Source organism: Mya arenaria, chromosome 16, assembly GCF_026914265.1.
Source record: "Mya arenaria isolate MELC-2E11 chromosome 16, ASM2691426v1".
NCBI classification, from domain to species: domain Eukaryota; kingdom Metazoa; phylum Mollusca; class Bivalvia; order Myida; family Myidae; genus Mya; species Mya arenaria.
Window position 1 is genome coordinate 10,859,113 of NC_069137.1, and position 13,720 is coordinate 10,872,832.

Genomic DNA, 13,720 nt, shown 5'->3' on the forward strand with positions numbered 1-13,720 from the left:
ACCAGTAAACAGTCGAACCATTGGTTTGAAGTCGTGATTATCATAACTAATAGGAAAACATTTTATATATGATTATTGGAGGCCGTTTATAGTCATTTGAGTTTAATATAAGGCAGCTTACGGGATTAAACTAGGAATGAATAGGCCTTCTGCAAATTTTACGTTTGAAAAAAATGTCATATGTTTGTGTTAGTCGTGATAATCATGACATCTTGAGTGCTTTTCATGTGCTGATTGATCGCTATGAGCTCATACCATCACACCATACTCAGACAGCTAAAAATGGCCACTAGTGAACAAGAGGAAATTGGCTGAAACTCTCTGGTAAAACAAGTTTAAATCTGTGAGAAAAAAATGTGTTCTGTATACATAGTTGACATTTTCATTTTTCAAAAAAAGTTTGATTTCTTTAGGATAAATTTACGTTATGGAAGCATTGCAAGCGTACATGCGGATTCAATGGGGTTTGGGGCACATCCGGCAAAAAAAAAAAAAAAAAAAAAAAATCACAACATAAACAAACAAAACAAACAACATCCAATCCGACTTGTGTATTTTAAAGCTGCACTCTCACAGATTGAACGTTTGACAACTTATCTATTTTTTTGTCTTGGAACGAGCCAATTTTTGCGAAATCCATTCAATCCAGTTAAATAAGACTGCTGACAAAAAATTAGATCGCAGATTTTTATATTTAAGTTCAAAAATTGATGTTTTATGCATTTTTCTTAAACCGTTTATAGGCCATAAAAACTTTTTTTTGAACGGAAATATGATAATCTACGATCTGATTGTTTGTCAGCAATCTTATATTATTGGTTTATAGATATTAACGCAAAAAATTGATCATTTCAAGACAAAAAATAAAAAAAGTTGTAAAAATGGTAAATCTGTGAGAGTGCAGCTTTAATATCGGAGATTAAATTACATATTTTCGCAATATATAAACAACATTTTATCAATTAATTTCGGGATAGGGAGGGATGGGGGGGGGGGGGGGTCAAGCCCCCATAACCACATTTATACCATGTTAATTTCAGTTCTGTGAAGGGGGCGCATTCACATGTTCGCCTTCAAAGTTGCGCCCCCTGTAACGTAAATTTATGGATCCTACACAGATGTTTTTGTTGAGTTGCACAGTTAAATATAAGTTCTCTGTTAGAATTAACCTGATTGGGATGCTTCAGAAACTCCCTACATACACAAATGCTCATACGAAAAGAGCATAAATCATTTTAAACAGGTCAGTCATAAACTATTTAATCCTTTTATGTAGAGTAGTCACATGTTATTGAGCAGTACAATCATAAATCCCATTAACAGTGTGTGTATACCACGTGATAAATTACGTCATATATGCTACGTCGGAAGGCAATATTTTGCTTAAAAAGACTTAAATCAAAGATAACTTTTCTTTTACTACACCATTCTAAATAAAACAAAGAGCAGTCTATGCCGCTTAAAGAGCCACGCATTCCTTTTATTACCGAAGTTTCATAAGGTGATTAGTTTTATCGAACACTTCGACAAACCTGTTTCCAAAATAATGTTTTGACAGTGCACCGTCAGACGGCCGTGTTGTGAAAAGGTTTGTCGAAGTGTTTTAAGAAACTAAACTTTCAATCAATCTCTGGTAAACGACTGAAGGCAGGGCTCCGTAAGCGGCGTAGACTGCGCTACGTTTCAATTAAAATGGTGAAGAAATAGTGAAGTTATCTTTGTTTAAGGTCTTCATTCGAAGCAAAATATTGCCTTCCGACGTAGCATTTATGACGCAATGTATCACGTGGTATACACACACTGATTTAGTAAAGCAGTCAAACGCTAACGAGCGTTATTGTCATACACCGTTCGAAGATTATTTAAATCGACAGCTGTACACAGCGATTTCTGGAACAGCTGGAAGAAGCGATGATTTGTTTAAGCTATTTCAGCTAGTAGGTCTCTTACATGTACTTTTTTAATGCTTTAGTATTTCGTAACTTTAGTCCTAACCGCAACCTTACCCCTTACCCTAACCACGACAAACTCAAACACGAGGTCAACTCCCCTAGAGAACTACATTTTAAAAGAAGTATTCAAACATAGAAGTTAAAACAAGCAGTTAGCTAGGATCGGCGTAACAATTTTTAACTTTAACCAATGCTTTTAATAATACTGGCGATGGAACAAGGGATAAGCCCGCTTAGCTATTAAAAAAAAACAATAACAAGGACTCCGTTTAAGGCACAAGGCTAACAGACACTGGTCAAGAGAAACACAACCAGGCGTGTAGCTGACTATACACAAATTTTGACATGTCGAAGTTTTTGTCAAACCAAAAACCCCAAATTTGATTTAAAAAATAAGGGGTAAGTGTGAAGGGGTTAATATGCTGTCCGGCATCGATCTGCGTAATCCCAAATTAGCCCTAGCTACGCGCCTGACGACATACAAATAACATCCGAATACACAGTAAATCTAACATTTCTAGATCAGTTATAACGATGTTCCTTTAGAAAATCATGGGGGAGAAAACCTGAATTGAAATGGTCAAACAATCTAAATAGCATAGCTATGGTAATAATTAGTTTATTTATAGAATATTTATTAATAACATAAGAGGAATGATGCAAAAACCGTACATTTATTTTAATTACACAGGAATGAAATCCATCAGCTTCAAAAACAGTGAGGGTATTAGTCTTGTAATTTAGCTATTATGAGCTCACAATCAGGCACTGCAGTATTTGTTTTTTTTTTTTATATACCCCATCATTTTCTTTTAACTTTCTGTACTAATTTTAAGGCAAAACCTTTTATGGACCCTTTGAGAAAAGTTGCAAAATTATGTTGGTATGTCGTTTGATAAAACAATTCTTGTCTGCACAATCAAAAACAGTCTGTCCATGAAACAGTTTTTTACTAGAAGATGACTCCTATTGTTTTGAGGTCAGTAGGTGAAACTTCTATGTCAACAGTCAGATAAAATCTTTTTCTGCACAGTAACTTGAGGACAGTTTAAACAAGGACCATCAAACCTAAGTGGTATGTTGCCTTTGACTGAAAGAAGACCCCTGTTATCATTAACCAGGTTTTCACATAGTAAAACCTGGTTATTAGAATGACGTCACTTACCTCATTGCTAGGGCGGGCGGGCCAATTCAAACTGCTATTAAAAAAGAAAATCGATTGAAACTAAATTACTTTAGCTCGGGTTGACATATCTTGACAAAACTTGCTATTTAAAAAGAGTTTATGGAAAGCTTTCATGGGTTGAGTTTTGGACCCCTAGGGTCAAGGTCAAGGTCACTGTTACTAAAAATAGAAAATGGTTGAAACTGAATAAATTTAGTTAGGGTTGACATTTCTTAACAAAACTTCACATATAGGAATAGTTTAAAGATATATTTCATTGGAATGCGTTGGGGGCCCCAAGGGTCAAGGTCAATGTCACTATTACTAAAAATAGAAAAACGGTTGAAACTGAATATTACACTGAAAGCTGTAGTTCTTCTGTCAACCATTGTAAACCTGGTTTCGTTGCATTGCAGCTTGTTATTTTTTTTATTTATGAATTTATTTATTATTTTTATTCATTTATTAATAAATTATTTTTTTGGGGTGAGGGAGGGGGTGGTGGGCGGTTTCAGTACATGTAGGTCAACGATTAAGGTCGCAGCCAACGAACTATTGTATTATTATTCGAAAATCTTGGCGGATACAGTGAAAATACATATATATGTTTATATATTACACAAGGTAATAAATCTTCATAATAATAGTGCTTTCAATCAATTTTATTATTCATTTTTGATGTACATGTATGTACTGACACTATTGGGCATGAAGATACACATTATATTACATGTAATGTCATCTATGTTAATATACATTATACATTGTTCATGTTTTCAGTCACCAAAGCGTTACTGAGGCTGGGGATCGTGACCTGCATATTTTCCCTGTTATCTCTCGGAATTAACATCAGTTCAGTGGCAACAGGTGCTGCGTTCCCGTATGACGCCGGAGGGGGGATCATCGCAGGAGTGTTTGTAGGTTAATTGTTTTCTCTCCTTTTTCCAATAAACAGCAACGGAAAAGTCGAATCAGTTTCCTAATTTTAATCTTTATATGGAAATGGGCAATTACCAGGCATGTAACTGTATAAAATACTCCCTAAGGGTTGCATATAGTATTCGCAATGTCCGTCCATCTGTGTGTCTGTTCAGAACACACTTTGTCTCCACAATGACTCAAAAACAGTTTCACCCAGGACCATTAAACCTCAATATGTCAAAGGTCACGGTCATCAGTCTTATGCTATTTTTCTTATTTTTTTATGTATAATAACTTGAGAAGGGTTTTACCTAGGACCATGTAATGTCCGTGGTAGGTTGTCCTTTGCAAGTAGTTGAACCCGTTTATGAGGAGGAGGGGGGTCACTAGGTGAAACGTAAAGATCACAGTCAACAGTATCTGTCCTCAATAACGGTTTAATCGAAGACCATGACACGTTAGTGGTACTAACCCTTGAGCAACGATCTTGTGAAAACATTATCCGCATTAACTTGAGACGGACTATCAAACTTCAGAAGCAGGGTTGTCATTGGCCAATAGATGACCTCTTTTATTTTAGGGGTCAGTAGGACAAAGTTAAAGATCACGATTAACAACATTATGAACACTTTGTCTACTTGCTTAATAACTCGAGAATGGTTTGACCTAGAACAATTAAACGTTAATGGTAGGTTGCAATCGACCAGCAGGTAACCCCTCTTCTTGTTAGGTCAGTTGGTCAAAGGTCAATACTCATTGCATTTTACAAATATTGCTTTCGGATGCATCTGGATCTCACTTAAAAGGGCAATAATGTGACGGAGAGTTTGAATTGATTTCCTTTTGATTTATGCAATGCTCCAACTTCGTTTCATTGATTTTAGGAAGTGATGTCTTAGTTCTGGTAGCAGATATTTGTAGCTTAAAGTTCAATTGGTTATCACTCCGACAAGGCCCAATCGTGGACATTTGTCACGTTCCCCTGACAGTTTTCATTTTATTTATGTTTTTGTGTTTTGTTTTAGACCTATTTCCGAAATGATGGAACATTCCGACTGACAAAGCTGTGTCGGGAAATATGTAGCACTAAGCCTAGCCGATATTGTTTAGCTCTATTAAATGATAAACCTTAAGAAAAACTTACTTTCGTTTCAAAACTTTTTTTATGAATTCATGTTTTGTTTTATTGAATTGTAGAGTACGAGTACATTTAAACTGCATTCAAAAGGTGAACATTTGTATATATCGCTAGTACATACTTGTATGAATATGACTTTCTCTTCAAACAGTTATGTATCTACACATTGTACATAATTAACATATACATGTACTTATATAACGGAAATATGAAAATCTGCGATCTGATCTTTTGTCAGCAATCTTTTATCATTGGTTGTAGATATTTCGCAAAAAAATGCTCTTTCCAAGACAAAAAATAAAAAAGTTGTCAAAACGGTAAATCTGTGAGAGTGCAGCTTTAAAGCACGTAACATGTTGCTCAGTGTTTTGCATAAATCCTCTAAAAAAATTCTCTTCTCTTGACCATATGTCCAATATGCATGTACCGGGACTCAATTTCTGGCAGAAACAGTACAGGCTGGGTAAGTTTACATGACGCATACACTCCAGTCCGAGATCGTTTTGGGGGTATTTTTATCGGCCGTTCCTCTTAAAAAAAAGCGCAATCCCAACTCCCATCCAGTTGTGGTTATTATTTTAAATCCCAAAATACAAAAACGTTTAAGATGTTTATTTTAAACATCCTAAAAAGGATATCTGAAATAAAATGTGCCAAGGAAAATGTCGTAATAAATTCAGCGAAAACAGAAAATTAAATCATTTATAATAAAATTACCACCCTGTTTTTATCCTCATTTTTGGACTTAACACGCCTTTTCCCCCCAAATTCCCCCAAATTCAACAATCACCGGCAGTAAAGTTATTTTGAAAAAGTCACTGGGCCATTTAGCGCTGCTGGACTTTCTAGAGAAACGAAGTCAATGTATTGTCATAGCCTAATTGTTTTCGTTAGTTAGCGGTGTCATGCAAATATTTTCTTGCGCATGATTATACCTGCCCAGGCACGCGCTTGATAGTGCTCTAATCGATTCCATGAGTGAGCTGAGCCGGGTGTTAAGGCTTGACCTGGGAAATAATTAGTTTACTGATGTTCAGAGTCCGCGCCTTCCTTAAGGTGTGCATGTAGGAATGTTGGTGCGCATATTTATGCGCAAGCGCGGACCCGGTAGGGCACATGACCTTGACCGTAATCCAAACGTCGATCAAGGTGATCCTAGTACATTTTCTTACTATTATCAATACACATTATAGTGTATGCAGTAAGGCTGAAAATATTGACTGTAAAAATCGCAACTGTACCTTAACCTAAAGACTACATTATTTATCAATAGGATACATTGGAATGCATGATAAGCATATACATGTACTTTTGATGTACATGTTCAAGTGTTGTAAATTGTGTTGGCGTTTTTGTTTTAGGGGTGCTGTATACTTGTTTATTTTATCCTCGCTTTCATGGCAATAGGATTCAGCGTTGCTGTATTGGGCGTGTTTGCAACTGTCGAGTGTGTAGCTCCATCTACTTCAACTAACGGTAAACTTTAAAAAAAACATATTTTTCATTTAGTTTTGAGGAACATAATTTTTCTTGTTTGTTATATTAAGGATTTAAGCAAATTTCAGAAATTATTTTGGTAGGGATCTGTTTTTTAAACCGTTTACATCCAAACACACAAAAAAAACATTCGACAATATGAGAATGCTTTGATCCAAAAACGCTTCCAGGCTTCAGAGTGAAGATTTGTGGTCATGTTTTGTTTTTTTTTTCAAACGAGAAAAGTAAATTAACAATTATTTTCTTAAAAACAATTCTGGTTACAAATATGCCATTATCCATCATGACGAAGCCACACTATCTTGTTGTTTGGAAACTATCAATCATTTGGTAACCTTAAACGAAACCTGTTCTTGTAGAACTTATTCCTTTCTGAACTTAATTACATTAAAATATACCTTTGTTAATTCCCTTGACTCAAGAAAACCATGACATGTTAACAGATACACGTGTAATGCAAGCACATTAGTTAACCTAAAAATGGCTAGTTTCATCAAGGCCGATTTTGCGTTGAAGTGATCTCTTAAATCACTACTGGATCATCAGATAGTACTGAACAAACAGTATTTCTCTTTAAACAAAAAAGAAAAGAAAAACAATGGTTTTAAGCAATAAATAGCACACTACATGTTTATAAGATTGGTAGAACATGGATCTTGCTGCGATTAACATCGACCGTAGATGCATCTATTCTTTTACAGTAAGTTATAATCAATAGGTTAAATATATACATAATAGAGTTAATTATAAGGTCGGTCATGCAGCATGTTCCCTACATTTAGTTGGCAATTAACTGTGTTTTCATTCGAATGATCTTGAGTAATATATTTCCTTGTTTTAGAAACTGTAAACCATGAATCATATGTTCCCTTGATCTACATATAAATACATGTACCATCTTGTCCTATCTATATTTCATTGTCTAAGACATACCAGGCATAATCAGTACCCTTATTTCACATACAAATACTCCTATTATCTTTAATTTACCCAAACATGTAAATTTTGCCTTACTTAAAATTCCATCAACTTGTTAGAAATGTACCAAATTTGAATAAGTACTCTTGACTCATATACTCATACATGTAGACATACATGTAAACCCTATTTTATCTACAGTGCATTGCCTAAGATAAATACAAGTCATAAAAAGTGTCCTTGAAAAACAATTTCACTCACATATAAATACATGTCATCGTATTATCTTGTTTTATCTATATATTATATATATTTATCCCCTAGTCTGTAATATAAGTACACAATAGGTAGATAAGGACAGCTTGTTTCCCATATACATGTTGTATTCACATTTCCTTGTTTGTAATTTTTAGCTCAGTATAAAAGGCTTGTTTCACATATACTGTATATGTTTAAAGCAAGATTATATATCATCTATTTAATACATATATTATCTTGTTTAATCTAATTTAGTTCTTTGCTTGTAATTTAGGTGCATCTTACTTAAATCAGTATAGCCCAATTAATATATATGTTAGATTCACATTTCCTTGTTTGAAATACATATTCATAATTTTTGAAACAGTGTAGGCTTGTCTCACATATGTATACATGTCTATAGCAAGATCATATTGTGACTGACCTCTTAGAGGCATGGGCCTACATTTCTCTCTAATCTCTGAAACTTGCCTAACTTAAGATAAAAGAGTCCATTTTAGAAATTCTTCTTACTGTACATAATGAATCTTGGGCATTTGTTGTTGTTTTATATTAATTAAATACACAACAATTAAATTGAGTAATACTTCAATAATAGCATAATAAAGATTGAATCCTACTGGTTATATTTGATTATTGTGATACATTGATTGTGATATAGGTTAGTATCTATTTTTCACATAGATGTATACAGTATACCATGGTATCTATCTAAATAATGCTAAGTTAAATGTTTAACATGTATGATATGTCTGTACCTAAATTTTTACTTCAAACATATACCATCTGTACCTGTAGCTAGATTTGTCGGTTTTGTGACAATATTTCTATTTTTTATTTTTTTTATTCTTTACTGTTTAGTATTAAATTCATCGCTAGTTTGTGTCTGTGATATTGTCTCCAAAGTATCAAAATCAGAATTACATTTACAAAGGTTTCTCTATCACCTATGACTATCATTGCTTGTTCTTTTGAAATTAATTTGCACATATATATTTTCATATACTACTGTATAGGCAATACAATAAAGTTACATTAAATGAACATGTAGCATATGATAAAGTAATGTCATAAGTAGTTTTTGTTACCTCTTATGGCATACAATACCATATTGCTGCACTTGACGCAAGTATTTATTGTATTGTCTCAAAATGGAACTGTGGCCTTCTATCTTTTAAAGACAATGGCCCGATTGTTCAGAAAGTCGCTAAATAGTTAACGACGAAAATCGTTGTTAAATTTAGCGATAAACAGATAGCGATCGTTATGATATTCGCTAATTTGTTTCTGATTGTTCAGAATTTTTTAGCAATAGCGATCGTCAACATTTTCGTTAACCTACAACAAATTTAAATCACCTCTTACCCTGATATCCAAAATTTAGCGACGGTTAACGACGACAAACAAAATGGCCGCATTAATTGGTGCTCAGAATGTAAACATCAGGAAAAAACGTGTTTATCGGCCAAATTTTGTATATAAAACTCTCACAGACAAGGAACTGCGTGCAAAGTACAGATTTGGTAAGGAAGGGTTGCAATTTTTAAATGACCAGCTTGAAGAAAGGCTCCGTAGACCTACCGGTAAAGGTTGTGCCATGGATCCCGCAGAGCAGGTAAATATTTACCTTTTTTTCATTTTGGGTAAAAATTTCATTTAATCAGAGGAATTATAATCGGACTTATGGGTATAGACATACCTTTCAATCATTAATACTAACATGGACTTTTAATCAGTTAATAGACCCGTGATATTAATTGTTAATTTTATACTTATGCCAGAATGACAAAGCAAAATTTACCTTCCACTGTTGAAATTGAATATCGGATAGTAGGTTTGTGTCATCTACAGGTAGATACAAGTTATCTACGATAAGATTCAAACAATGATTAATTAATGCATTGAATCAAATCGTAAAGTACCTTATGTGTCTTGCAATTTGAGTGTAATCCACAAATGTATACACGGTTTTCTTGGTGTTTTTATTTCTGTATCCAATTTTATGATAGCATTGATTAATATTTGTATTGCTAAACCGGTTTCGTAGTGTTTAACAGAGGCCCGTCTTCAAATATTCTCAATACAAATATCGGTGGAAAACAGAATCTCAAGAAATGAACAAAAAGTAAAGCTAAGGAGCTTTATAATTATTTAAATGATAGTACAGTTTGCATTGCTCTACGTTATTATGCCACTGGGGCATTTTTCGATGTGGTAGGGGACACCATGGGGCGCGACAAGGCGACAGTTTGTCGCGTGGTAAAACATGTATCAGAAGGTCTTGTAGAGATGAAAGATCGCTTTATACGTTGGCCGACTAGAATGGACACCCGTCGCAACATTATGGCAGGGTTTGCGGATGTAGCTGGGATTCCAAATGTGATTGGTGCGAAATCATCAATATGTATTAAAAAATATAAAAATTATGAGTGTAACCAACATCACATTATCACTGATTAGATGATAGATGAAACAAAGTTAAATTGAAAGGATAAAATAAAATCTATTGCATCTAATGTGCTGTATCGAAGCAGTTCAATACTAATAACCGTCTCAAAATTTGGATTTTATTTATACAATGGGTTATGGTGACCCCATGTCAGGGCCTCAAATATCAAGGGAAGGCACTATCATGAAATATAGAATTGCTTGATTATAATTTTAAATAAATAAATTAATAGATCTAAACAAAATGATATAAATGCTTGCAAAAGATACATTTAACATGTATCACATTTATTTGTTTACAACTGTTTGTGATTTAATGATTATTTCATCGTGTTAAAAGTTTGTGACATTCGAATTTTAATAACATAAACCGGTTAAACCATTCTACAATCAAGTGGCACATGAATCATGACAGAAGTTGGCAAGCGCTGGAAGAAAAAATCGCTTTACTGGATAATATTTGAAGCTGCGACACGTAGCATGTATTTGCAAAGGTATGAACTTATGTCATGGACAATTGACTATGGTAAATTATCATGACATCTTTTCATTATTCAAGGATTTGTCATATTCACACTCCGCATGGAAACAAAATGGAGGTAGGAATTCCATTTTCTATTTTTAGAACATGTCGAGTTCATTTGTGTATCTTTATAGCAGACGGAAATATTTTAATAAGCGTTTGATAGTGTAGAAATATATCTGTAAATAAACATGATACTTAATGAATTAAGTAGTACTTGATGATTAAATCTATAAATAAACAATGAATTAAGAAGTCTTATACCCTTCTCTGCTGCAATTGTGGTTTCTAGCCCACCAGGAATCCCACTGAAGCCTGGGTCTGCCTTATTGATGTTAATAAGGCGAAGCACCTCCTCGGGCGGTTTTTCAGATGGTGGTCCACCCCCTGTTCCCTTCAAATGCTTTCTTTGTTGCATTTCTGTTGACTTTGCAACCCGGTTCAAGTTGTGAAATTTGTTTCTCACATCTTTTCCTGTTCTTATCCCAACTCTAGCAAGTGAAACAGCACTTCCAATACAATCCCACATCTTTTGTTTCGCATCTTGTGAGACCTTTGCGTTATTTAATTTGTCCTTTACTTTTTCATATTCAGTTATGAGAATTTCCCTCTCATATGCACTAAAGTTGCAACCTCTTTTCTTATTTTTTTCTGACAATGACAAAGTGTTGTCTGCTTGGGCAGCCATTATGTTTTTTTCAATGCATTGTGGGTAATACTTGATGCATTTAAATGCATTGTGGGAAAAAGCAAATGCATTATGGGTCAACCCCATTATACATTTGTCGCTTAAAATTTAGCGATATCGCTAAATTTCCTAGCGATATCGTTAAATAGTTTAACGATTATTAGTTAGCGATAGCGATAACAATAGACTGAACAATCAGAATTTTAGCAATTTTTTAGCAAGCGATACGTTAAAAATGTAGCGATTGTTAATTTGACGAATCGCTAACTTCTAGCGACTTTCTGAACAATCGGGCCAATGTTATGTTCCTCACACTTTTAATGGACTTCAAAACTCAACACTTCATTTTCTTTTAAGCTGTTTAATGAGAAATACTGCACTCTTTCAAAAATGATGTTTTACCACATTGAAAGTAAAAACACCTCAAATTAAAGAGCATGTCTATCTAAAGTATCGTATACATAATTAATTCAAATTAATAAATCAAATATTCAATAACTTATTATAATCATTCAAAAAACAAATTCACTTACCCTCTTTTTAGGAAATATTCCATTCATTTAAGTGATAACTATTAAATATCCCATGCTCTACTTCTTAGCCGTGACCTCTCTCTGCTCGCTGTCTGCACTCCCTGACCAAAATCTCATGACACCTGTCAATCATCGGCGCGTGCGACCGAATTAGCTGCGATTGCTACCATCAATAGTTTTTGTGATCTAATGATGTACTTGATCCCCTTGAGATTAATTGTTTACATTTAAAAGTTGTTAATTGTTAATTCAATTATCCCCAATTATAATTTTTGATTACTCCTTAGATTTTAAGCCAACTCGTTTATTTTTCTCCATCAAACAAGCATCCCTTTATTATAACACATCTTAAAATTTGCACTACTCTTTCCCCACCCCCGCATCCTTCCTCCGACCTCCACTTCCCCCTCTTTTTTCTTCTCCGAACCCTCCTTTGTCACTAAGTACTCAGGGATACCACTCTATATATTCTTTTTCACACGGCAATAACATGAACGTCGATATTTGCACATATAGGCTACGGGTGGGATTGTTCGGATACTATCAATCACGAACTAAAGGTCTAAAATTCCTAAACTCTTTCGAACTGTTGACATGGTTAAGTATGTTATTAATCCTGTCTGGCGACATTCACGAAAATCCGGGTTCCTCATTCTCTTCCTCGACATGCTCGTCGAACTACCAGTTATCAGACTCGAATCTTTCCATGGTTCACTACAATGTTCAAAGTTTTATAAACAAAAAAGAGCTAAATTACTTTGATGTACTGGCATTTACTGAAACATGATTGAACGACAGCGTTGCATCTCACGATATACTTTTTCGTAACTACAGTATTCCATTTAGGCGAGATCGTCCTTCTGACAGCCATGGTGGGGTCTTAGTTTATGTCAAGGACAGCATAACAGCATTTCGCCGAAATGATCTTGAACTAGTTGATAGCCAAGTTATTTGGCTCGAAATCATAGTAAGAAAAAAACATATACTTTTTGGTTCATTCTATCGTCCACCTAACTCAAACGCAATGGTTTTGGATCTCATCAACTAGTCAATTGGTCTCGCGTTTGATACTGGAATTAAAGATATTCTTGTTAGTGGGGATTTTAATCTCGATCAATTTAAGAATCCAACCAAACAGAAGATCAACGACATTTCCTTGAAATATGGTCTTTTTCAAGTTATTCATGAAGCCACTCATTTCACAGAAAATTCCCAATCACTCATTGACCTCATTTTAGTCTCCTCACCTGAGCTTATCCCAATATCTGGGGTTGGTGAACCGTTTCTTGACCAGTCAATACGTTATCACTGTCCAATCTTTTGTTGTTTTAAGTACAACAAAGTAGTTAACACCTCGTTTAAGCGAACAATATGGAAATACTCGGATGGAAACTATGAACTACTTCGTAATAAGATTTCCTTATTTGACTGGAATACATGTTTTGATCAGGATATTGATGTCCATGCAACAACTTTCACTAAACAACTCTTGTTCTTCTGTGAATTATGTATCCCAAACAAAACTGTCCCTATTCGCACATCACACTCTCCATGGTTTCACAACGAAATTCGTACATCTATCCGCCGTCGTAAAAGGGCATACAAGACAGCCAAGAAAACCAAGAACCCGGCACATCTGGCAACCTATAAGCAGTTACGCAACGAAACAAATCATCTAA